The sequence below is a fragment of the Anarhichas minor genome, unplaced genomic scaffold, assembly GCF_050575085.1.
Source record: "Anarhichas minor isolate MPS153535 unplaced genomic scaffold, ASM5057508v1 ptg000036l, whole genome shotgun sequence".
NCBI classification, from domain to species: domain Eukaryota; kingdom Metazoa; phylum Chordata; class Actinopteri; order Perciformes; family Anarhichadidae; genus Anarhichas; species Anarhichas minor.
The window spans coordinates 815,443-840,403 of NW_027466482.1; the positions used below are offsets into that span (position 1 = coordinate 815,443).

The following is a 24,961-nucleotide window of genomic DNA, read 5'->3' on the forward strand; positions in this document are numbered from 1 at the left end:
AGCCCAAAAATGCTACTAGCGCAGTCCTCGTTAGTATAGTGGATAGTATCTCCGCTTGTCACGCGGAAGACCACGGTCGATTCCCTGACGGGGAGTTTTCTACCAGTTGCTAGAACGACAACAGCCATTTAACACAGAGACGATACATATCAAGCATGTTCCTGCTGTCAGAGACCGCTTCACATTAACGATATGATTGCCTACCTCGGCATGCATGAAAGGTTGCGCATCAGAATGGAAAATTCTGCCTCTTTTCATCCAGTTTGCTGGGAAGGCTAGTCAGAACACTTTGATTGTGTGGAGGAAAAGCTAACCCTGGGGCAGTTGTACTTACCTAGTTTCTGACAACTCCACTACATAGAGTGTTATTGTGTGGAGTAAGCAGGAACAAAGAATACTGTTTCAGCCCAGTTTCGAACGGGGGACTTTTCGCGTGTAAAGCCAACGTGATAACCACTACACTACGGAAACTGCTGAAGATGACTTTTACGCACGTGCCCAGGCTCAATGCACCATTCACACTTGACTGCAAACATTTCAGATGCCAGACGACATGATTTCCGAATGGATTCAGTCACAGCTGCTGTGTCATTGAGTGACAGTAAATGTCTAGTACACTTAAAGCCTCCCCTGTATAGCTCTAAGAATTCCCTTTAAAGGCCGGAACAGCGCCACTTTTTTTTCATTAGCCCAAAAATGCTACTAGCGCAGTCCTCGTTAGTATAGTGGATAGTATCTCCGCTTGTCACGCGGAAGACCACGGTCGATTCCCTGACGGGGAGTTTTCTACCAGTTGCTAGAACGACAACAGCCATTTAACACAGAGACGATACATATCAAGCATGTTCCTGCTGTCAGAGACCGCTTCACATTAACGATATGATTGCCTACCTCGGCATGCATGAAAGGTTGCGCATCAGAATGGAAAATTCTGCCTCTTTTCATCCAGTTTGCTGGGAAGGCTAGTCAGAACACTTTGATTGTGTGGAGGAAAAGCTAACCCTGGGGCAGTTGTACTTACCTAGTTTCTGACAACTCCACTACATAGAGTGTTATTGTGTGGAGTAAGCAGGAACAAAGAATACTGTTTCAGCCCAGTTTCGAACGGGGGACTTTTCGCGTGTAAAGCCAACGTGATAACCACTACACTACGGAAACTGCTGAAGATGACTTTTACGCACGTGCCCAGGCTCAATGCACCATTCACACTTGACTGCAAACATTTCAGATGCCAGACGACATGATTTCCGAATGGATTCAGTCACAGCTGCTGTGTCATTGAGTGACAGTAAATGTCTAGTACACTTAAAGCCTCCCCTGTATAGCTCTAAGAATTCCCTTTAAAGGCCGGAACAGCGCCACTTTTTTTTCATTAGCCCAAAAATGCTACGAGCGCAGTCCTCGTTAGTATAGTGGATAGTATCTCCGCTTGTCACGCGGAAGACCACGGTTCGATTCCCTGACGGGGAGTTTTCTACCAGTTGCTAGAACGACAACAGCCATTTAACACAGAGACGATACATATCAAGCATGTTCCTGCTGTCAGAGACCGCTTCACATTAACGATATGATTGCCTACCTCGGCATCCATGAAAGGTTGCGCATCAGAATGGAAAATTCTGCCTCTTTTCATCCAGTTTGCTGGGAACGCTAGTCAGAACACTTTGATTGTGTGGAGGAAAAGCTAACCCTGGGGCAGTTGTACTTACCCAGTTTCTGACAACTCCACTACATAGAGTGTTATTGTGTGGAGTAAGCAGGAACAAAGAATACTGTTTCCGCCCAGTTTCGAACGGGGGACTTTTCGCGTGTAAAGCCAACGTGATAACCACTACACTACGGAAACTGCTGAAGATGACTTTTACGCACGTGCCCAGGCTCAATGCACCATTCACACTTGACTGCAAACATTTCAGATGCCAGACGACATGATTTCCGAATGGATTCAGTCACAGCTGCTGTGTCATTGAGTGACAGTAAATGTCTAGTACACTTAAAGCCTCCCCTGTATAGCTCTAAGAATTCCCTTTGAAGGCCGGAACAGCGCCACTTTTTTTTCATTAGCCCAAAAATGCTACTAGCGCAGTCCTCGTTAGTATAGTGGATAGTATCTCCGCTTGTCACGCGGAAGACCACGGTCGATTCCCTGACGGGGAGTTTTCTACCAGTTGCTAGAACGACAACAGCCATTTAACACAGAGACGATACATATCAAGCATGTTCCTGCTGTCAGAGACCGCTTCACATTAACGATATGATTGCCTACCTCGGCATGCATGAAAGGTTGCGCATCAGAATGGAAAATTCTGCCTCTTTTCATCCAGTTTGCTGGGAAGGCTAGTCAGAACACTTTGATTGTGTGGAGGAAAAGCTAACCCTGGGGCAGTTGTACTTACCTAGTTTCTGACAACTCCACTACATAGAGTGTTATTGTGTGGAGTAAGCAGGAACAAAGAATACTGTTTCCGCCCAGTTTCGAACGGGGGACTTTTCGCGTGTAAAGCCAACGTGATAACCACTACACTACGGAAACTGCTGAAGATGACTTTTACGCACGTGCCCAGGCTCAATGCACCATTCACACTTGACTGCAAACATTTCAGATGCCAGACGACATGATTTCCGAATGGATTCAGTCACAGCTGCTGTGTCATTGAGTGACAGTAAATGTCTAGTACACTTAAAGCCTCCCCTGTATAGCTCTAAGAATTCCCTTTGAAGGCCGGAACAGCGCCACTTTTTTTTCATTAGCCCAAAAATGCTACGAGCGCAGTCCTCGTTAGTATAGTGGATAGTATCTCCGCTTGTCACGCGGAAGACCACGGTTCGATTCCCTGACGGGGAGTTTTCTACCAGTTGCTAGAACGACAACAGCCATTTAACACAGAGACGATACATATCAAGCATGTTCCTGCTGTCAGAGACCGCTTCACATTAACGATATGATTGCCTACCTCGGCATCCATGAAAGGTTGCGCATCAGAATGGAAAATTCGGCCTCTTTTCATCCAGTTTGCTGGGAACGCTGGTCAGAACACTTTGATTGTGTGGAGGAAAAGCTAACCCTGGGGCAGTTGTACTTACCCAGTTTCTGACAACTCCACTACATAGAGTGTTATTGTGTGGAGTAAGCAGGAACAAAGAATACTGTTTCCGCCCAGTTTCGAACGGGGGACTTTTCGCGTGTAAAGCCAACGTGATAAACACTACACTACGGAAACTGCTGAAGATGACTTTTACGCACGTGCCCAGGCTCAATGCACCATTCACACTTGACTGCAAACATTTCAGATGCCAGACGACATGATTTCCGAATGGATTCAGTCACAGCTGCTGTGTCATTGAGTGACAGTAAATGTCTAGTACACTTAAAGCCTCCCCTGTATAGCTCTAAGAATTCCCTTTGAAGGCCGGAACAGCGCCACTTTTTTTTCATTAGCCCAAAAATGCTACTAGCGCAATCCTCGTTAGTATAGTGGATAGTATCTCCGCTTGTCACGCGGAAGACCACGGTCGATTCCCTGACGGGGAGTTTTCTACCAGTTGCTAGAACGACAACAGCCATTTAACACAGAGACGATACATATCAAGCATGTTCCTGCTGTCAGAGACCGCTTCACATTAACGATATGATTGCCTACCTCGGCATGCATGAAAGGTTGCGCATCAGAATGGAAAATTCTGCCTCTTTTCATCCAGTTTGCTGGGAAGGCTAGTCAGAACACTTTGATTGTGTGGAGGAAAAGCTAACCCTGGGGCAGTTGTACTTACCCAGTTTCTGACAATTCCACTACATAGAGTGTTATTGTGTGGAGTAAGCAGGAACAAAGAATACTGTTTCCGCCCAGTTTCGAACGGGGGACTTTTCGCGTGTAAAGCCAACGTGATAACCACTACACTACGGAAACTGCTGAAGATGACTTTTACGCACGTGCCCAGGCTCAATGCACCATTCACACTTGACTGCAAACATTTCAGATGCCAGACGACATGATTTCCGAATGGATTCAGTCACAGCTGCTGTGTCATTGAGTGACAGTAAATGTCTAGTACACTTAAAGCCTCCCCTGTATAGCTCTAAGAATTCCCTTTAAAGGCCGGAACAGCGCCACTTTTTTTTCATTAGCCCAAAAATGCTACGAGCGCAGTCCTCGTTAGTATAGTGGATAGTATCTCCGCTTGTCACGCGGAAGACCACGGTTCGATTCCCTGACGGGGAGTTTTCTACCAGTTGCTAGAACGACAACAGCCATTTAACACAGAGACGATACATATCAAGCATGTTCCTGCTGTCAGAAACCGCTTCACATTAACGATATGATTGCCTACCTCGGCATGCATGAAAGGTTGCGCATCAGAATGGAAAATTCTGCCTCTTTTCATCCAGTTTGCTGGGAACGCTAGTCAGAACACTTTGATTGTGTGGAGGAAAAGCTAACCCTGGGGCAGTTGTACTTACCCAGTTTCTGACAATTCCACTACATAGAGTGTTATTGTGTGGAGTAAGCAGGAACAAAGAATACTGTTTCCGCCCAGTTTCGAACGGGGGACTTTTCGCGTGTAAAGCCAACGTGATAACCACTACACTACGGAAACTGCTGAAGATGACTTTTACGCACGTGCCCAGGCTCAATGCACCATTCACACTTGACTGCAAACATTTCAGATGCCAGACGACATGATTTCCGAATGGATTCAGTCACAGCTGCTGTGTCATTGAGTGACAGTAAATGTCTAGTACACTTAAAGCCTCCCCTGTATAGCTCTAAGAATTCCCTTTAAAGGCCGGAACAGCGCCACTTTTTTTTCATTAGCCCAAAAATGCTACTAGCGCAGTCCTCGTTAGTATAGTGGATAGTATCTCCGCTTGTCACGCGGAAGACCAGGGTTCGATTCCCTGACGGGGAGTTTTCTACCAGTTGCTAGAACGACAACAGCCATTTAACACAGAGACGATACATATCAAGCATGTTCCTGCTGTCAGAGACCGCTTCACATTAACGATATGATTGCCTACCTCGGCATGCATGAAAGGTTGCGCATCAGAATGGAAAATTCTGCCTCTTTTCATCCAGTTTGCTGGGAAGGCTAGTCAGAACACTTTGATTGTGTGGAGGAAAAGCTAACCCTGGGGCAGTTGTACTTACCTAGTTTCTGACAATTCCACTACATAGAGTGTTATTGTGTGGAGTAAGCAGGAACAAAGAATACTGTTTCAGCCCAGTTTCGAACGGGGGACTTTTCGCGTGTAAAGCCAACGTGATAACCACTACACTACGGAAACTGCTGAAGATGACTTTTACGCACGTGCCCAGGCTCAATGCACCATTCACACTTGACTGCAAACATTTCAGATGCCAGACGACATGATTTCCGAATGGATTCAGTCACAGCTGCTGTGTCATTGAGTGACAGTAAATGTCTAGTACACTTAAAGCCTCCCCTGTATAGCTCTAAGAATTCCCTTTAAAGGCCGGAACAGCGCCACTTTTTTTTCATTAGCCCAAAAATGCTACTAGCGCAGTCCTCGTTAGTATAGTGGATAGTATCTCCGCTTGTCACGCGGAAGACCACGGTTCGATTCCCTGACGGGGAGTTTTCTACCAGTTGCTAGAACGACAACAGCCATTTAACACAGAGACGATACATATCAAGCATGTTCCTGCTGTCAGAGACCGCTTCACATTAACGATATGATTGCCTACCTCGGCATCCATGAAAGGTTGCGCATCAGAATGGAAAATTCTGCCTCTTTTCATCCAGTTTGCTGGGAACGCTAGTCAGAACACTTTGATTGTGTGGAGGAAAAGCTAACCCTGGGGCAGTTGTACTTACCCAGTTTCTGACAATTCCACTACATAGAGTGTTATTGTGTGGAGTAAGCAGGAACAAAGAATACTGTTTCCGCCCAGTTTCGAACGGGGGACTTTTCGCGTGTAAAGCCAACGTGATAACCACTACACTACGGAAACTGCTGAAGATGACTTTTACGCACGTGCCCAGGCTCAATGCACCATTCACACTTGACTGCAAACATTTCAGATGCCAGACGACATGATTTCCGAATGGATTCAGTCACAGCTGCTGTGTCATTGAGTGACAGTAAATGTCTAGTACACTTAAAGCCTCCCCTGTATAGCTCTAAGAATTCCCTTTAAAGGCCGGAACAGCGCCACTTTTTTTTCATTAGCCCAAAAATGCTACTAGCGCAGTCCTCGTTAGTATAGTGGATAGTATCTCCGCTTGTCACGCGGAAGACCAGGGTTCGATTCCCTGACGGGGAGTTTTCTACCAGTTGCTAGAACGACAACAGCCATTTAACACAGAGACGATACATATCAAGCATGTTCCTGCTGTCAGAGACCGCTTCACATTAACGATATGATTGCCTACCTCGGCATGCATGAAAGGTTGCGCATCAGAATGGAAAATTCTGCCTCTTTTCATCCAGTTTGCTGGGAAGGCTAGTCAGAACACTTTGATTGTGTGGAGGAAAAGCTAACCCTGGGGCAGTTGTACTTACCTAGTTTCTGACAATTCCACTACATAGAGTGTTATTGTGTGGAGTAAGCAGGAACAAAGAATACTGTTTCAGCCCAGTTTCGAACGGGGGACTTTTCGCGTGTAAAGCCAACGTGATAACCACTACACTACGGAAACTGCTGAAGATGACTTTTACGCACGTGCCCAGGCTCAATGCACCATTCACACTTGACTGCAAACATTTCAGATGCCAGACGACATGATTTCCGAATGGATTCAGTCACAGCTGCTGTGTCATTGAGTGACAGTAAATGTCTAGTACACTTAAAGCCTCCCCTGTATAGCTCTAAGAATTCCCTTTAAAGGCCGGAACAGCGCCACTTTTTTTTCATTAGCCCAAAAATGCTACTAGCGCAGTCCTCGTTAGTATAGTGGATAGTATCTCCGCTTGTCACGCGGAAGACCACGGTTCGATTCCCTGACGGGGAGTTTTCTACCAGTTGCTAGAACGACAACAGCCATTTAACACAGAGACGATACATATCAAGCATGTTCCTGCTGTCAGAGACCGCTTCACATTAACGATATGATTGCCTACCTCGGCATGCATGAAAGGTTGCGCATCAGAATGGAAAATTCTGCCTCTTTTCATCCAGTTTGCTGGGAACGCTAGTCAGAACACTTTGATTGTGTGGAGGAAAAGCTAACCCTGGGGCAGTTGTACTTACCCAGTTTCTGACAATTCCACTACATAGAGTGTTATTGTGTGGAGTAAGCAGGAACAAAGAATACTGTTTCCACCCAGTTTCGAACGGGGGACTTTTCGCGTGTAAAGCCAACGTGATAACCACTACACTACGGAAACTGCTGAAGATGACTTTTACGCACGTGCCCAGGCTCAATGCACCATTCACACTTGACTGCAAACATTTCAGATGCCAGACGACATGATTTCCGAATGGATTCAGTCACAGCTGCTGTGTCATTGAGTGACAGTAAATGTCTAGTACACTTAAAGCCTCCCCTGTATAGCTCTAAGAATTCCCTTTAAAGGCCGGAACAGCGCCACTTTTTTTTCATTAGCCCAAAAATGCTACGAGCGCAGTCCTCGTTAGTATAGTGGATAGTATCTCCGCTTGTCACGCGGAAGACCACGGTTCGATTCCCTGACGGGGAGTTTTCTACCAGTTGCTAGAACGACAACAGCCATTTAACACAGAGACGATACATATCAAGCATGTTCCTGCTGTCAGAAACCGCTTCACATTAACGATATGATTGCCTACCTCGGCATGCATGAAAGGTTGCGCATCAGAATGGAAAATTCTGCCTCTTTTCATCCAGTTTGCTGGGAACGCTAGTCAGAACACTTTGATTGTGTGGAGGAAAAGCTAACCCTGGGGCAGTTGTACTTACCCAGTTTCTGACAATTCCACTACATAGAGTGTTATTGTGTGGAGTAAGCAGGAACAAAGAATACTGTTTCCGCCCAGTTTCGAACGGGGGACTTTTCGCGTGTAAAGCCAACGTGATAACCACTACACTACGGAAACTGCTGAAGATGACTTTTACGCACGTGCCCAGGCTCAATGCACCATTCACACTTGACTGCAAACATTTCAGATGCCAGACGACATGATTTCCGAATGGATTCAGTCACAGCTGCTGTGTCATTGAGTGACAGTAAATGTCTAGTACACTTAAAGCCTCCCCTGTATAGCTCTAAGAATTCCCTTTAAAGGCCGGAACAGCGCCACTTTTTTTTCATTAGCCCAAAAATGCTACTAGCGCAGTCCTCGTTAGTATAGTGGATAGTATCTCCGCTTGTCACGCGGAAGACCAGGGTTCGATTCCCTGACGGGGAGTTTTCTACCAGTTGCTAGAACGACAACAGCCATTTAACACAGAGACGATACATATCAAGCATGTTCCTGCTGTCAGAGACCGCTTCACATTAACGATATGATTGCCTACCTCGGCATGCATGAAAGGTTGCGCATCAGAATGGAAAATTCTGCCTCTTTTCATCCAGTTTGCTGGGAAGGCTAGTCAGAACACTTTGATTGTGTGGAGGAAAAGCTAACCCTGGGGCAGTTGTACTTACCTAGTTTCTGACAATTCCACTACATAGAGTGTTATTGTGTGGAGTAAGCAGGAACAAAGAATACTGTTTCAGCCCAGTTTCGAACGGGGGACTTTTCGCGTGTAAAGCCAACGTGATAACCACTACACTACGGAAACTGCTGAAGATGACTTTTACGCACGTGCCCAGGCTCAATGCACCATTCACACTTGACTGCAAACATTTCAGATGCCAGACGACATGATTTCCGAATGGATTCAGTCACAGCTGCTGTGTCATTGAGTGACAGTAAATGTCTAGTACACTTAAAGCCTCCCCTGTATAGCTCTAAGAATTCCCTTTAAAGGCCGGAACAGCGCCACTTTTTTTTCATTAGCCCAAAAATGCTACTAGCGCAGTCCTCGTTAGTATAGTGGATAGTATCTCCGCTTGTCACGCGGAAGACCACGGTTCGATTCCCTGACGGGGAGTTTTCTACCAGTTGCTAGAACGACAACAGCCATTTAACACAGAGACGATACATATCAAGCATGTTCCTGCTGTCAGAGACCGCTTCACATTAACGATATGATTGCCTACCTCGGCATCCATGAAAGGTTGCGCATCAGAATGGAAAATTCTGCCTCTTTTCATCCAGTTTGCTGGGAACGCTAGTCAGAACACTTTGATTGTGTGGAGGAAAAGCTAACCCTGGGGCAGTTGTACTTACCCAGTTTCTGACAATTCCACTACATAGAGTGTTATTGTGTGGAGTAAGCAGGAACAAAGAATACTGTTTCCGCCCAGTTTCGAACGGGGGACTTTTCGCGTGTAAAGCCAACGTGATAACCACTACACTACGGAAACTGCTGAAGATGACTTTTACGCACGTGCCCAGGCTCAATGCACCATTCACACTTGACTGCAAACATTTCAGATGCCAGACGACATGATTTCCGAATGGATTCAGTCACAGCTGCTGTGTCATTGAGTGACAGTAAATGTCTAGTACACTTAAAGCCTCCCCTGTATAGCTCTAAGAATTCCCTTTAAAGGCCGGAACAGCGCCACTTTTTTTTCATTAGCCCAAAAATGCTACTAGCGCAGTCCTCGTTAGTATAGTGGATAGTATCTCCGCTTGTCACGCGGAAGACCAGGGTTCGATTCCCTGACGGGGAGTTTTCTACCAGTTGCTAGAACGACAACAGCCATTTAACACAGAGACGATACATATCAAGCATGTTCCTGCTGTCAGAGACCGCTTCACATTAACGATATGATTGCCTACCTCGGCATGCATGAAAGGTTGCGCATCAGAATGGAAAATTCTGCCTCTTTTCATCCAGTTTGCTGGGAAGGCTAGTCAGAACACTTTGATTGTGTGGAGGAAAAGCTAACCCTGGGGCAGTTGTACTTACCTAGTTTCTGACAATTCCACTACATAGAGTGTTATTGTGTGGAGTAAGCAGGAACAAAGAATACTGTTTCAGCCCAGTTTCGAACGGGGGACTTTTCGCGTGTAAAGCCAACGTGATAACCACTACACTACGGAAACTGCTGAAGATGACTTTTACGCACGTGCCCAGGCTCAATGCACCATTCACACTTGACTGCAAACATTTCAGATGCCAGACGACATGATTTCCGAATGGATTCAGTCACAGCTGCTGTGTCATTGAGTGACAGTAAATGTCTAGTACACTTAAAGCCTCCCCTGTATAGCTCTAAGAATTCCCTTTAAAGGCCGGAACAGCGCCACTTTTTTTTCATTAGCCCAAAAATGCTACTAGCGCAGTCCTCGTTAGTATAGTGGATAGTATCTCCGCTTGTCACGCGGAAGACCACGGTTCGATTCCCTGACGGGGAGTTTTCTACCAGTTGCTAGAACGACAACAGCCATTTAACACAGAGACGATACATATCAAGCATGTTCCTGCTGTCAGAGACCGCTTCACATTAACGATATGATTGCCTACCTCGGCATCCATGAAAGGTTGCGCATCAGAATGGAAAATTCTGCCTCTTTTCATCCAGTTTGCTGGGAACGCTAGTCAGAACACTTTGATTGTGTGGAGGAAAAGCTAACCCTGGGGCAGTTGTACTTACCCAGTTTCTGACAATTCCACTACATAGAGTGTTATTGTGTGGAGTAAGCAGGAACAAAGAATACTGTTTCCGCCCAGTTTCGAACGGGGGACTTTTCGCGTGTAAAGCCAACGTGATAACCACTACACTACGGAAACTGCTGAAGATGACTTTTACGCACGTGCCCAGGCTCAATGCACCATTCACACTTGACTGCAAACATTTCAGATGCCAGACGACATGATTTCCGAATGGATTCAATCACAGCTGCTGTGTCATTAAGTGACAGTAAATGTCTAGTACACTTAAAGCCTCCCCTGTATAGCTCTAAGAATTCCCTTTAAAGGCCGGAACAGCGCCACTTTTTTTTCATTAGCCCAAAAATGCTACTAGCGCAGTCCTCGTTAGTATAGTGGATAGTATCTCCGCTTGTCACGCGGAAGACCACGGTTCGATTCCCTGACGGGGAGTTTTCTACCAGTTGCTAGAACGACAACAGCCATTTAACACAGAGACGATACATATCAAGCATGTTCCTGCTGTCAGAGACCGCTTCACATTAACGATATGATTGCCTACCTCGGCATGCATGAAAGGTTGCGCATCAGAATGGAAAATTCTGCCTCTTTTCATCCAGTTTGCTGGGAAGGCTAGTCAGAACACTTTGATTGTGTGGAGGAAAAGCTAACCCTGGGGCAGTTGTACTTACCTAGTTTCTGACAATTCCACTACATAGAGTGTTATTGTGTGGAGTAAGCAGGAACAAAGAATACTGTTTCAGCGCAGTTTCGAACGGGGGACTTTTCGCATGTAAAGCCAACGTGATAACCACTACACTACGGAAACTGCTGAAGATGACTTTTACGCACGTGCCCAGGCTCAATGCACCATTCACACTTGACTGCAAACATTTCAGATGCCAGACGACATGATTTCCGAATGGATTCAGTCACAGCTGCTGTGTCATTGAGTGACAGTAAATGTCTAGTACACTTAAAGCCTCCCCTGTATAGCTCTAAGAATTCCCTTTAAAGGCCGGAACAGCGCCACTTTTTTTTCATTAGCCCAAAAATGCTACGAGCGCAGTCCTCGTTAGTATAGTGGATAGTATCTCCGCTTGTCACGCGGAAGACCACGGTTCGATTCCCTGACGGGGAGTTTTCTACCAGTTGCTAGAACGACAACAGCCATTTAACACAGAGACGATACATATCAAGCATGTTCCTGCTGTCAGAGACCGCTTCACATTAACGATATGATTGCCTACCTCGGCATCCATGAAAGGTTGCGCATCAGAATGGAAAATTCTGCCTCTTTTCATCCAGTTTGCTGGGAACGCTAGTCAGAACACTTTGATTGTGTGGAGGAAAAGCTAACCCTGGGGCAGTTGTACTTACCTAGTTTCTGACAACTCCACTACATAGAGTGTTATTGTGTGGAGTAAGCAGGAACAAAGAATACTGTTTCAGCCCAGTTTCGAACGGGGGACTTTTCGCGTGTAAAGCCAACGTGATAACCACTACACTACGGAAACTGCTGAAGATGACTTTTACGCACGTGCCCAGGCTCAATGCACCATTCACACTTGACTGCAAACATTTCAGATGCCAGACGACATGATTTCCGAATGGATTCAGTCACAGCTGCTGTGTCATTGAGTGACAGTAAATGTCTAGTACACTTAAAGCCTCCCCTGTATAGCTCTAAGAATTCCCTTTAAAGGCCGGAACAGCGCCACTTTTTTTTCATTAGCCCAAAAATGCTACTAGCGCAGTCCTCGTTAGTATAGTGGATAGTATCTCCGCTTGTCACGCGGAAGACCACGGTCGATTCCCTGACGGGGAGTTTTCTACCAGTTGCTAGAACGACAACAGCCATTTAACACAGAGACGATACATATCAAGCATGTTCCTGCTGTCAGAGACCGCTTCACATTAACGATATGATTGCCTACCTCGGCATGCATGAAAGGTTGCGCATCACAATGGAAAATTCTGCCTCTTTTCATCCAGTTTGCTGGGAAGGCTAGTCAGAACACTTTGATTGTGTGGAGGAAAAGCTAACCCTGGGGCAGTTGTACTTACCTAGTTTCTGACAACTCCACTACATAGAGTGTTATTGTGTGGAGTAAGCAGGAACAAAGAATACTGTTTCAGCCCAGTTTCGAACGGGGGACTTTTCGCGTGTAAAGCCAACGTGATAACCACTACACTACGGAAACTGCTGAAGATGACTTTTACGCACGTGCCCAGGCTCAATGCACCATTCACACTTGACTGCAAACATTTCAGATGCCAGACGACATGATTTCCGAATGGATTCAGTCACAGCTGCTGTGTCATTGAGTGACAGTAAATGTCTAGTACACTTAAAGCCTCCCCTGTATAGCTCTAAGAATACCCTTTGAAGGCCGGAACAGCGCCACTTTTTTTTCATTAGCCCAAAAATGCTACGAGCGCAGTCCTCGTTAGTATAGTGGATAGTATCTCCGCTTGTCACGCGGAAGACCACGGTTCGATTCCCTGACGGGGAGTTTTCTACCAGTTGCTAGAACGACAACAGCCATTTAACACAGAGACGATACATATCAAGCATGTTCCTGCTGTCAGAGACCGCTTCACATTAACGATATGATTGCCTACCTCGGCATCCATGAAAGGTTGCGCATCAGAATGGAAAATTCTGCCTCTTTTCATCCAGTTTGCTGGGAACGCTAGTCAGAACACTTTGATTGTGTGGAGGAAAAGCTAACCCTGGGGCAGTTGTACTTACCCAGTTTCTGACAATTCCACTACATAGAGTGTTATTGTGTGGAGTAAGCAGGAACAAAGAATACTGTTTCCGCCCAGTTTCGAACGGGGGACTTTTCGCGTGTAAAGCCAACGTGATAACCACTACACTACGGAAACTGCTGAAGATGACTTTTACGCACGTGCCCAGGCTCAATGCACCATTCACACTTGACTGCAAACATTTCAGATGCCAGACGACATGATTTCCGAATGGATTCAGTCACAGCTGCTGTGTCATTGAGTGACAGTAAATGTCTAGTACACTTAAAGCCTCCCCTGTATAGCTCTAAGAATTCCCTTTAAAGGCCGGAACAGCGCCACTTTTTTTTCATTAGCCCAAAAATGCTACGAGCGCAGTCCTCGTTAGTATAGTGGATAGTATCTCCGCTTGTCACGCGGAAGACCACGGTTCGATTCCCTGACGGGGAGTTTTCTACCAGTTGCTAGAACGACAACAGCCATTTAACACAGAGACGATACATATCAAGCATGTTCCTGCTGTCAGAGACCGCTTCACATTAACGATATGATTGCCTACCTCGGCATCCATGAAAGGTTGCGCATCAGAATGGAAAATTCTGCCTCTTTTCATCCAGTTTGCTGGGAACGCTAGTCAGAACACTTTGATTGTGTGGAGGAAAAGCTAACCCTGGGGCAGTTGTACTTACCTAGTTTCTGACAACTCCACTACATAGAGTGTTATTGTGTGGAGTAAGCAGGAACAAAGAATACTGTTTCAGCCCAGTTTCGAACGGGGGACTTTTCGCGTGTAAAGCCAACGTGATAACCACTACACTACGGAAACTGCTGAAGATGACTTTTACGCACGTGCCCAGGCTCAATGCACCATTCACACTTGACTGCAAACATTTCAGATGCCAGACGACATGATTTCCGAATGGATTCAGTCACAGCTGCTGTGTCATTGAGTGACAGTAAATGTCTAGTACACTTAAAGCCTCCCCTGTATAGCTCTAAGAATTCCCTTTAAAGGCCGGAACAGCGCCACTTTTTTTTCATTAGCCCAAAAATGCTACTAGCGCAGTCCTCGTTAGTATAGTGGATAGTATCTCCGCTTGTCACGCGGAAGACCACGGTCATCCAGTTTGCTGGGAACGCTAGTCAGAACACTTTGATTGTGTGGAGGAAAAGCTAACCCTGGGGCAGTTGTACTTACCTAGTTTCTGACAACTCCACTACATAGAGTGTTATTGTGTGGAGTAAGCAGGAACAAAGAATACTGTTTCCGCCCAGTTTCGAACGGGGGACTTTTCGCGTGTAAAGCCAACGTGATAACCACTACACTACGGAAACTGCTGAAGATGACTTTTACGCACGTGCCCAGGCTCAATGCACCATTCACACTTGACTGCAAACATTTCAGATGCCAGACGACATGATTTCCGAATGGATTCAGTCACAGCTGCTGTGTCATTGAGTGACAGTAAATGTCTAGTACACTTAAAGCCTCCCCTGTATAGCTCTAAGAATTCCCTTTGAAGGCCGGAACAGCGCCACTTTTTTTTCATTAGCCCAAAAATGCTACGCGCGCAGTCCTCGTTAGTATAGTGGATAGTATCTCCGCTTGTCACGCGGAAGACCACGGTTCGATTCCCTGACGGGGAGTTTTCTACCAGTTGCTAGAACGACAACAGCCATTTAACACAGAGACGATACATATCAAGCATGTTCCTGCTGTCAGAGACCGCTTCACATTAACGATATGATTGCCTACCTCGGCATCCATGAAAGGTTGCGCATCAGAATGGAAAATTCTGCCTCTTTTCATCCAGTTTGCTGGGAAGGCTAGTCAGAACACTTTGATTGTGTGGAGGAAAAGCTAACCCTGGGGCAGTTGTACTTACCTAGTTTCTGACAACTCCACTACATAGAGTGTTATTGTGTGGAGTAAGCAGGAACAAAGAATACTGTTTCAGCCCAGTTTCGAACGGGGGACTTTTCGCGTGTAAAGCCAACGTGATAACCACTACACTACGGAAACTGCTGAAGATGACTTTTACGCACGTGCCCAGGCTCAATGCACCATTCACACTTGACTGCAAACATTTCAGATGCCAGACGACATGATTTCCGAATGGATTCAGTCACAGCTGCTGTGTCATTGAGTGACAGTAAATGTCTAGTACACTTAAAGCCTCCCCTGTATAGCTCTAAGAATTCCCTTTGAAGGCCGGAACAGCGCCACTTTTTTTTCATTAGCCCAAAAATGCTACTAGCGCAGTCCTCGTTAGTATAGTGGATAGTATCTCCGCTTGTCACGCGGAAGACCACGGTCGATTCCCTGACGGGGAGTTTTCTACCAGTTGCTAGAACGACAACAGCCATTTAACACAGAGACGATACATATCAAGCATGTTCCTGCTGTCAGAGACCGCTTCACATTAACGATATGATTGCCTACCTCGGCATGCATGAAAGGTTGCGCATCACAATGAAAAATTCTGCCTCTTTTCATCCAGTTTGCTGGGAAGGCTAGTCAGAACACTTTGATTGTGTGGAGGAAAAGCTAACCCTGGGGCAGTTGTACTTACCTAGTTTCTGACAACTCCACTACATAGAGTGTTATTGTGTGGAGTAAGCAGGAACAAAGAATACTGTTTCAGCCCAGTTTCGAACGGGGGACTTTTCGCGTGTAAAGCCAACGTGATAACCACTACACTACGGAAACTGCTGAAGATGACTTTTACGCACGTGCCCAGGCTCAATGCACCATTCACACTTGACTGCAAACATTTCAGATGCCAGACGACATGATTTCCGAATGGATTCAGTCACAGCTGCTGTGTCATTGAGTGACAGTAAATGTCTAGTACACTTAAAGCCTCCCCTGTATAGCTCTAAGAATTCCCTTTGAAGGCCGGAACAGCGCCACTTTTTTTTCATTAGCCCAAAAATGCTACGCGCGCAGTCCTCGTTAGTATAGTGGATAGTATCTCCGCTTGTCACGCGGAAGACCACGGTTCGATTCCCTGACGGGGAGTTTTCTACCAGTTGCTAGAACGACAACAGCCATTTAACACAGAGACGATACATATCAAGCATGTTCCTGCTGTCAGAGACCGCTTCACATTAACGATATGATTGCCTACCTCGGCATCCATGAAAGGTTGCGCATCAGAATGGAAAATTCTGCCTCTTTTCATCCAGTTTGCTGGGAAGGCTAGTCAGAACACTTTGATTGTGTGGAGGAAAAGCTAACCCTGGGGCAGTTGTACTTACCTAGTTTCTGACAACTCCACTACATAGAGTGTTATTGTGTGGAGTAAGCAGGAACAAAGAATACTGTTTCAGCCCAGTTTCGAACGGGGGACTTTTCGCGTGTAAAGCCAACGTGATAACCACTACACTACGGAAACTGCTGAAGATGACTTTTACGCACGTGCCCAGGCTCAATGCACCATTCACACTTGACTGCAAACATTTCAGATGCCAGACGACATGATTTCCGAATGGATTCAGTCACAGCTGCTGTGTCATTGAGTGACAGTAAATGTCTAGTACACTTAAAGCCTCCCCTGTATAGCTCTAAGAATTCCCTTTGAAGGCCGGAACAGCGCCACTTTTTTTTCATTAGCCCAAAAATGCTACTAGCGCAGTCCTCGTTAGTATAGTGGATAGTATCTCCGCTTGTCACGCGGAAGACCACGGTCGATTCCCTGACGGGGAGTTTTCTACCAGTTGCTAGAACGACAACAGCCATTTAACACAGAGACGATACATATCAAGCATGTTCCTGCTGTCAGAGACCGCTTCACATTAACGATATGATTGCCTACCTCGGCATGCATGAAAGGTTGCGCATCACAATGGAAAATTCTGCCTCTTTTCATCCAGTTTGCTGGGAAGGCTAGTCAGAACACTTTGATTGTGTGGAGGAAAAGCTAACCCTGGGGCAGTTGTACTTACCTAGTTTCTGACAACTCCACTACATAGAGTGTTATTGTGTGGAGTAAGCAGGAACAAAGAATACTGTTTCAGCCCAGTTTCGAACGGGGGACTTTTCGCGTGTAAAGCCAACGTGATAACCACTACACTACGGAAACTGCTGAAGATGACTTTTACGCACGTGCCCAGGCTCAATGCACCATTCACACTTGACTGCAAACATTTCAGATGCCAGACGACATGATTTCCGAATGGATTCAGTCACAGCTGCTGTGTCATTGAGTGACAGTAAATGTCTAGTACACTTAAAGCCTCCCCTGTATAGCTCTAAGAATTCCCTTTAAAGGCCGGAACAGCGCCACTTTTTTTTCATTAGCCCAAAAATGCTACGAGCGCAGTCCTCGTTAGTATAGTGGATAGTATCTCCGCTTGTCACGCGGAAGACCACGGTTCGATTCCCTGACGGGGAGTTTTCTACCAGTTGCTAGAACGACAACAGCCATTTAACACAGAGACGATACATATCAAGCATGTTCCTGCTGTCAGAGACCGCTTCACATTAACGATATGATTGCCTACCTCGGCATCCATGAAAGGTTGCGCATCAGAATGGAAAATTCTGCCTCTTTTCATCCAGTTTGCTGGGAACGCTAGTCAGAACACTTTGATTGTGTGGAGGAAAAGCTAACCCTGGGGCAGTTGTACTTACCCAGTTTCTGACAATTCCACTACATAGAGTGTTATTGTGTGGAGTAAGCAGGAACAAAGAATACTGTTTCCGCCCAGTTTCGAACGGGGGACTTTTCGCGTGTAAAGCCAACGTGATAACCACTACACTACGGAAACTGCTGAAGATGACTTTTACGCACGTGCCCAGGCTCAATGCACCATTCACACTTGACTGCAAACATTTCAGATGCCAGACGACATGATTTCCGAATGGATTCAGTCACAGCTGCTGTGTCATTGAGTGACAGTAAATGTCTAGTACACTTAAAGCCTCCCCTGTATAGCTCTAAGAATTCCCTTTGAAGGCCGGAACAGCGCCACTTTTTTTTCATTAGCCCAAAAATGCTACTAGCGCAGTCCTCGTTAGTATAGTGGATAGTATCTCCGCTTGTCACGCGGAAGACCACGGTCGATTCCCTGACGGGGAGTTTTCTACCAGTTGCTAGAACGACAACAGCCATTTAACACAGAGACGATACATATCAAGCATGTTCCTGCTGTCAGAGACCGCTTCACATTAACGATATGATTGCCTACCTCGGCATGCATGAAAGGTTGCGCATCACAATGGAAAATTCTGCCTCTTTTCATCCAGTTTGCTGGGAAGGCTAGTCAGAACACTTTGATTGTGTGGAGGAAAAGCTAACCCTGGGGCAGTTGTACTTACCTAGTTTCTGACAACTCCACTACATAGAGTGTTATTGTGTGGAGTAAGCAGGAACAAAGAATACTGTTTCAGCCCAGTTTCGAACGGGGGACTTTTCGCGTGTAAAGCCAACGTGATAACCACTACACTACGGAAACTGCTGAAGATGACTTTTACGCACGTGCCCAGGCTCAATGCACCATTCACACTTGACTGCAAACATTTCAGATGCCAGACGACATGATTTCCGAATGGATTCAGTCACAGCTGCTGTGTCATTGAGTGACAGTAAATGTCTAGTACACTTAAAGCCTCCCCTGTATAGCTCTAAGAATTCCCTTTAAAGGCCGGAACAGCGCCACTTTTTTTTCATTAGCCCAAAAATGCTACGAGCGCAGTCCTCGTTAGTATAGTGGATAGTATCTCCGCTTGTCACGCGGAAGACCACGGTTCGATTCCCTGACGGGGAGTTTTCTACCAGTTGCTAGAACGACAACAGCCATTTAACACAGAGACGATACATATCAAGCATGTTCCTGCTGTCAGAGACCGCTTCACATTAACGATATGATTGCCTACCTCGGCATCCATGAAAGGTTGCGCATCAGAATGGAAAATTCTGCCTCTTTTCATCCAGTTTGCTGGGAACGCTAGTCAGAACACTTTGATTGTGTGGAGGAAAAGCTAACCCTGGGGCAGTTGTACTTACCCAGTTTCTGACAATTCCACTACATAGAGTGTTATTGTGTGGAGTAAGCAGGAACAAAGAATACTGTTTCCGCCCAGTTTCGAACGGGGGACTTTTCGCGTGTAAAGCCAACGTGATAACCACTACACTACGGAACCTGCTGAAGATGACTTTTACGCACGTGCCCAGGCTCAATGCACCATTCACACTTGACTGCAAACATTTCAGATGCCAGACGACATGATTTCCGAATGGATTCAGTCACAGCTGCTGTGTCATTGAGTGACAGTAAATGTCTAGTACACTTAAAGCCTCCCCTGTATAGCTCTAAGAATTCCCTTTAAAGGCCGGAACAGCGCCACTTTTTTTTCATTAGCCCAAAAATGCTACTAGCGCAGTCCTCGTTAGTATAGTGGATAGTATCTCCGCTTGTCACGCGGAAGACCACGGTTCGATTCCCTGAAGGGGAGTTTTCTACCAGTTGCTAGAACGACAACAGCCATTTAACACAGAGACGATACATATCAAGCATGTTCCTGCTGTCAGAGACCGCTTCACATTAACGATATGATTGCCTACCTCGGCATCCATGAAAGGTTGCGCATCAGAATGGAAAATTCTGCCTCTTTTCATCCAGTTTGCTGGGAACGCTAGTCAGAACACTTTGATTGTGTGGAGGAAAAGCTAACCCTGGGGCAGTTGTACTTACCCAGTTTCTGACAATTCCACTACATAGAGTGTTATTGTGTGGAGTAAGCAGGAACAAAGAATACTGTTTCCGCCCAGTTTCGAACGGGGGACTTTTCGCGTGTAAAGCCAACGTGATAACCACTACACTACGGAAACTGCTGAAGATGACTTTTACGCACGTGCCCAGGCTCAATGCACCATTCACACTTGACTGCAAACATTTCAGATGCCAGACGACATGATTTCCGAATGGATTCAATCACAGCTGCTGTGTCATTAAGTGACAGTAAATGTCTAGTACACTTAAAGCCTCCCCTGTATAGCTCTAAGAATTCCCTTTAAAGGCCGGAACAGCGCCACTTTTTTTTCATTAGCCCAAAAATGCTACTAGCGCAGTCCTCGTTAGTATAGTGGATAGTATCTCCGCTTGTCACGCGGAAGACCACGGTTCGATTCCCTGACGGGGAGTTTTCTACCAGTTGCTAGAACGACAACAGCCATTTAACACAGAGACGATACATATCAAGCATGTTCCTGCTGTCAGAGACCGCTTCACATTAACGATATGATTGCCTACCTCGGCATGCATGAAAGGTTGCGCATCAGAATGGAAAATTCTGCCTCTTTTCATCCAGTTTGCTGGGAAGGCTAGTCAGAACACTTTGATTGTGTGGAGGAAAAGCTAACCCTGGGGCAGTTGTACTTACCTAGTTTCTGACAATTCCACTACATAGAGTGTTATTGTGTGGAGTAAGCAGGAACAAAGAATACTGTTTCAGCGCAGTTTCGAACGGGGGACTTTTCGCATGTAAAGCCAACGTGATAACCACTACACTACAGAAACTGCTGAAGATGACTTTTACGCACGTGCCCAGGCTCAATGCACCATTCACACTTGACTGCAAACATTTCAGATGCCAGACGACATGATTTCCGAATGGATTCAGTCACAGCTGCTGTGTCATTGAGTGACAGTAAATGTCTAGTACACTTAAAGCCTCCCCTGTATAGCTCTAAGAATTCCCTTTAAAGGCCGGAACAGCGCCACTTTTTTTTCATTAGCCCAAAAATGCTACTAGCGCAGTCCTCGTTAGTATAGTGGATAGTATCTCCGCTTGTCACGCGGAAGACCACGGTTCGATTCCCTGATGGGGAGTTTTCTACCAGTTGCTAGAACGACAACAGCCATTTAACACAGAGACGATACATATCAAGCATGTTCCTGCTGTCAGAGACCGCTTCACATTAACGATATGATTGCCTACCTCGGCATCCATGAAAGGTTGCGCATCAGAATGGAAAATTCTGCCTCTTTTCATCCAGTTTGCTGGGAACGCTAGTCAGAACACTTTGATTGTGTGGAGGAAAAGCTAACCCTGGGGCAGTTGTACTTACCCAGTTTCTGACAATTCCACTACATAGAGTGTTATTGTGTGGAGTAAGCAGGAACAAAGAATACTGTTTCCGCCCAGTTTCGAACGGGGGACTTTTCGCGTGTAAAGCCAACGTGATAACCACTACACTACGGAAACTGCTGAAGATGACTTTTACGCACGTGCCCAGGCTCAATGCACCATTCACACTTGACTGCAAACATTTCAGATGCCAGACGACATGATTTCCGAATGGATTCAGTCACAGCTGCTGTGTCATTGAGTGACAGTAAATGTCTAGTACACTTAAAGCCTCCCCTGTATAGCTCTAAGAATTCCCTTTAAAGGCCGGAACAGCGCCACTTTTTTTTCATTAGCCCAAAAATGCTACTAGCGCAGTCCTCGTTAGTATAGTGGATAGTATCTCCGCTTGTCACGCGGAAGACCACGATTCGATTCCCTGACGGGGAGTTTTCTACCAGTTGCTAGAACGACAACAGCCATTTAACACAGAGACGATACATATCAAGCATGTTCCTGCTGTCAGAGACCGCTTCACATTAACGATATGATTGCCTACCTCGGCATGCATGAAAGGTTGCGCATCAGAATGGAAAATTCTGCCTCTTTTCATCCAGTTTGCTGGGAAGGCTAGTCAGAACACTTTGATTGTGTGGAGGAAAAGCTAACCCTGGGGCAGTTGTACTTACCTAGTTTCTGACAATTCCACTACATAGAGTGTTATTGTGTGGAGTAAGCAGGAACAAAGAATACTGTTTCAGCCCAGTTTCGAACGGGGGACTTTTCGCGTGTAAAGCCAACGTGATAACCACTACACTACGGAAACTGCTGAAGATGACTTTTACGCACGTGCCCAGGCTCAATGCACCATTCACACTTGACTGCAAACATTTCAGATGCCAGACGACATGATTTCCGAATGGATTCAGTCACAGCTGCTGTGTCATTGAGTGACAGTAAATGTCTAGTACACTTAAAGCCTCCCCTGTATAGCTCTAAGAATTCCCTTTAAAGGCCGGAACAGCGCCACTTTTTTTTCATTAGCCCAAAAATGCTACTAGCGCAGTCCTCGTTAGTATAGTGGATAGTATCTCCGCTTGTCACGCGGAAGACCACGGTCGATTCCCTGACGGGGAGTTTTCTACCAGTTGCTAGAACGACAACAGCCATTTAACACAGAGACGATACATATCAAGCATGTTCCTGCTGTCAGAGACCGCTTCACATTAACGATATGATTGCCTACCTCGGCATGCATGAAAGGTTGCGCATCAGAATGGAAAATTCTGCCTCTTTTCATCCAGTTTGCTGGGAAGGCTAGTCAGAACACTTTGATTGTGTGGAGGAAAAGCTAACCCTGGGGCAGTTGTACTTACCTAGTTTCTGACAACTCCACTACATAGAGTGTTATTGTGTGGAGTAAGCAGGAACAAAGAATACTGTTTCAGCCCAGTTTCGAACGGGGGACTTTTCGCGTGTAAAGCCAACGTGATAACCACTACACTACGGAAACTGCTGAAGATGACTTTTACGCACGTGCCCAGGCTCAATGCACCATTCACACTTGACTGCAAACATTTCAGATGCCAGACGACATGATTTCCGAATGGATTCAGTCACAGCTGCTGTGTCATTGAGTGACAGTAAATGTCTAGTACACTTAAAGCCTCCCCTGTATAGCTCTAAGAATTCCCTTTAAAGGCCGGAACAGCGCCACTTTTTTTTCATTAGCCCAAAAATGCTACTAGCGCAGTCCTCGTTAGTATAGTGGATAGTATCTCCGCTTGTCACGCGGAAGACCACGGTCGATTCCCTGACGGGGAGTTTTCTACCAGTTGCTAGAAAGACAACAGCCATTTAACACAGAGACGATACATATCAAGCATGTTCCTGCTGTCAGAGACCGCTTCACATTAACGATATGATTGCCTACCTCGGCATGCATGAAAGGTTGCGCATCAGAATGGAAAATTCTGCCTCTTTTCATCCAGTTTGCTGGGAAGGCTAGTCAGAACACTTTGATTGTGTGGAGGAAAAGCTAACCCTGGGGCAGTTGTACTTACCTAGTTTCTGACAACTCCACTACATAGAGTGTTATTGTGTGGAGTAAGCAGGAACAAAGAATACTGTTTCCGCCCAGTTTCGAACGGGGGACTTTTCGCGTGTAAAGCCAACGTGATAACCACTACACTACGGAAACTGCTGAAGATGACTTTTACGCACGTGCCCAGGCTCAATGCACCATTCACACTTGACTGCAAACATTTCAGATGCCAGACGACATGATTTCCGAATGGATTCAGTCACAGCTGCTGTGTCATTGAGTGACAGTAAATGTCTAGTACACTTAAAGCCTCCCCTGTATAGCTCTAAGAATTCCCTTTAAAGGCCGGAACAGCGCCACTTTTTTTTCATTAGCCCAAAAATGCTACTAGCGCAGTCCTCGTTAGTATAGTGGATAGTATCTCCGCTTGTCACGCGGAAGACCACGGTTCGATTCCCTGACGGGGAGTTTTCTACCAGTTGCTAGAACGACAACAGCCATTTAACACAGAGACGATACATATCAAGCATGTTCCTGCTGTCAGAGACCGCTTCACATTAACGATATGATTGCCTACCTCGGCATGCATGAAAGGTTGCGCATCAGAATGGAAAATTCTGCCTCTTTTCATCCAGTTTGCTGGGAATGCTAGTCAGAACACTTTGATTTTGTGGAGGAAAAGCTAACCCTGGGGCAGTTGTACTTACCCAGTTTCTGACAATTCCACTACATAGAGTGTTATTGTGTGGAGTAAGCAGGAACAAAGAATACTGTTTCCGCCCAGTTTCGAACGGGGGACTTTTCGCGTGTAAAGCCAACGTGATAACCATTACACTACGGAAACTGCTGAAGATGACTTTTACGCACGTGCCCAGGCTCAATGCACCATTCACACTTGACTGCAAACATTTCAGATGCCAGACGACATGATTTCCGAATGGATTCAGTCACAGCTGCTGTGTCATTGAGTGACAGTAAATGTCTAGTACACTTAAAGCCTCCCCTGTATAGCTCTAAGAATTCCCTTTAAAGGCCGGAACAGCGCCACTTTTTTTTCATTAGCCCAAAAATGCTACTAGCGCAGTCCTCGTTAGTATAGTGGATAGTATCTCCGCTTGTCACGCGGAAGACCATGGTTCGATTCCCTGACGGGGAGTTTTCTACCAGTTGCTAGAATGACAACAGCCATTTAACACAGAGACGATACATATCAAGCATGTTCCTGCTGTCAGAGACCGCTTCACATTAACGATATGATTGCCTACCTCGGCATGCATGAAAGGTTGCGCATCAGAATGGAAAATTCTGCCTCTTTTCATCCAGTTTGCTGGGAACGCTAGTCAGAACACTTTGATTGTGTGGAGGAAAAGCTAACCCTGGGGCAGTTGTACTTACCTAGTTTCTGACAATTCCACTACATAGAGTGTTATTGTGTGGAGTAA

The 24,961-nt window shown here is 45.9% G+C and overlaps 14 non-coding genes across 14 annotated transcripts; all 14 read right to left on the reverse strand.

Annotated features, from left to right (window-relative positions):
* Positions 1 to 1,773: 1,773 nt before the first annotated feature.
* Positions 1,774 to 1,846, reverse strand: trnav-uac (transfer RNA valine (anticodon UAC)). The gene has a single exon. It is a non-coding gene; the product is annotated as a tRNA-Val (tRNA).
* Positions 1,847 to 2,460: 614 nt separating this feature from the next.
* trnav-uac (transfer RNA valine (anticodon UAC)) lies at positions 2,461 to 2,533 on the reverse strand. Its single transcript has one exon. It is a non-coding gene; the product is annotated as a tRNA-Val (tRNA).
* A 1,302-nt stretch (positions 2,534 to 3,835) lies between these two features.
* On the reverse strand, positions 3,836 to 3,908 carry trnav-uac (transfer RNA valine (anticodon UAC)). The gene has a single exon. It is a non-coding gene; the product is annotated as a tRNA-Val (tRNA).
* Positions 3,909 to 4,523: 615 nt separating this feature from the next.
* trnav-uac (transfer RNA valine (anticodon UAC)) lies at positions 4,524 to 4,596 on the reverse strand. The gene has a single exon. It is a non-coding gene; the product is annotated as a tRNA-Val (tRNA).
* Positions 4,597 to 5,899: 1,303 nt separating this feature from the next.
* On the reverse strand, positions 5,900 to 5,972 carry trnav-uac (transfer RNA valine (anticodon UAC)). The gene has a single exon. It is a non-coding gene; the product is annotated as a tRNA-Val (tRNA).
* Positions 5,973 to 7,963: 1,991 nt separating this feature from the next.
* trnav-uac (transfer RNA valine (anticodon UAC)) lies at positions 7,964 to 8,036 on the reverse strand. The gene has a single exon. It is a non-coding gene; the product is annotated as a tRNA-Val (tRNA).
* A 1,303-nt stretch (positions 8,037 to 9,339) lies between these two features.
* Positions 9,340 to 9,412, reverse strand: trnav-uac (transfer RNA valine (anticodon UAC)). Its single transcript has one exon. It is a non-coding gene; the product is annotated as a tRNA-Val (tRNA).
* Positions 9,413 to 10,715: 1,303 nt separating this feature from the next.
* On the reverse strand, positions 10,716 to 10,788 carry trnav-uac (transfer RNA valine (anticodon UAC)). The gene has a single exon. It is a non-coding gene; the product is annotated as a tRNA-Val (tRNA).
* Positions 10,789 to 13,466: 2,678 nt separating this feature from the next.
* trnav-uac (transfer RNA valine (anticodon UAC)) lies at positions 13,467 to 13,539 on the reverse strand. The gene has a single exon. It is a non-coding gene; the product is annotated as a tRNA-Val (tRNA).
* A 1,124-nt stretch (positions 13,540 to 14,663) lies between these two features.
* Positions 14,664 to 14,736, reverse strand: trnav-uac (transfer RNA valine (anticodon UAC)). The gene has a single exon. It is a non-coding gene; the product is annotated as a tRNA-Val (tRNA).
* A 3,365-nt stretch (positions 14,737 to 18,101) lies between these two features.
* On the reverse strand, positions 18,102 to 18,174 carry trnav-uac (transfer RNA valine (anticodon UAC)). Its single transcript has one exon. It is a non-coding gene; the product is annotated as a tRNA-Val (tRNA).
* A 1,990-nt stretch (positions 18,175 to 20,164) lies between these two features.
* On the reverse strand, positions 20,165 to 20,237 carry trnav-uac (transfer RNA valine (anticodon UAC)). Its single transcript has one exon. It is a non-coding gene; the product is annotated as a tRNA-Val (tRNA).
* Positions 20,238 to 21,540: 1,303 nt separating this feature from the next.
* On the reverse strand, positions 21,541 to 21,613 carry trnav-uac (transfer RNA valine (anticodon UAC)). The gene has a single exon. It is a non-coding gene; the product is annotated as a tRNA-Val (tRNA).
* A 1,989-nt stretch (positions 21,614 to 23,602) lies between these two features.
* Positions 23,603 to 23,675, reverse strand: trnav-uac (transfer RNA valine (anticodon UAC)). The gene has a single exon. It is a non-coding gene; the product is annotated as a tRNA-Val (tRNA).
* Between the last annotated feature and the right edge of the window lie 1,286 nt (positions 23,676 to 24,961).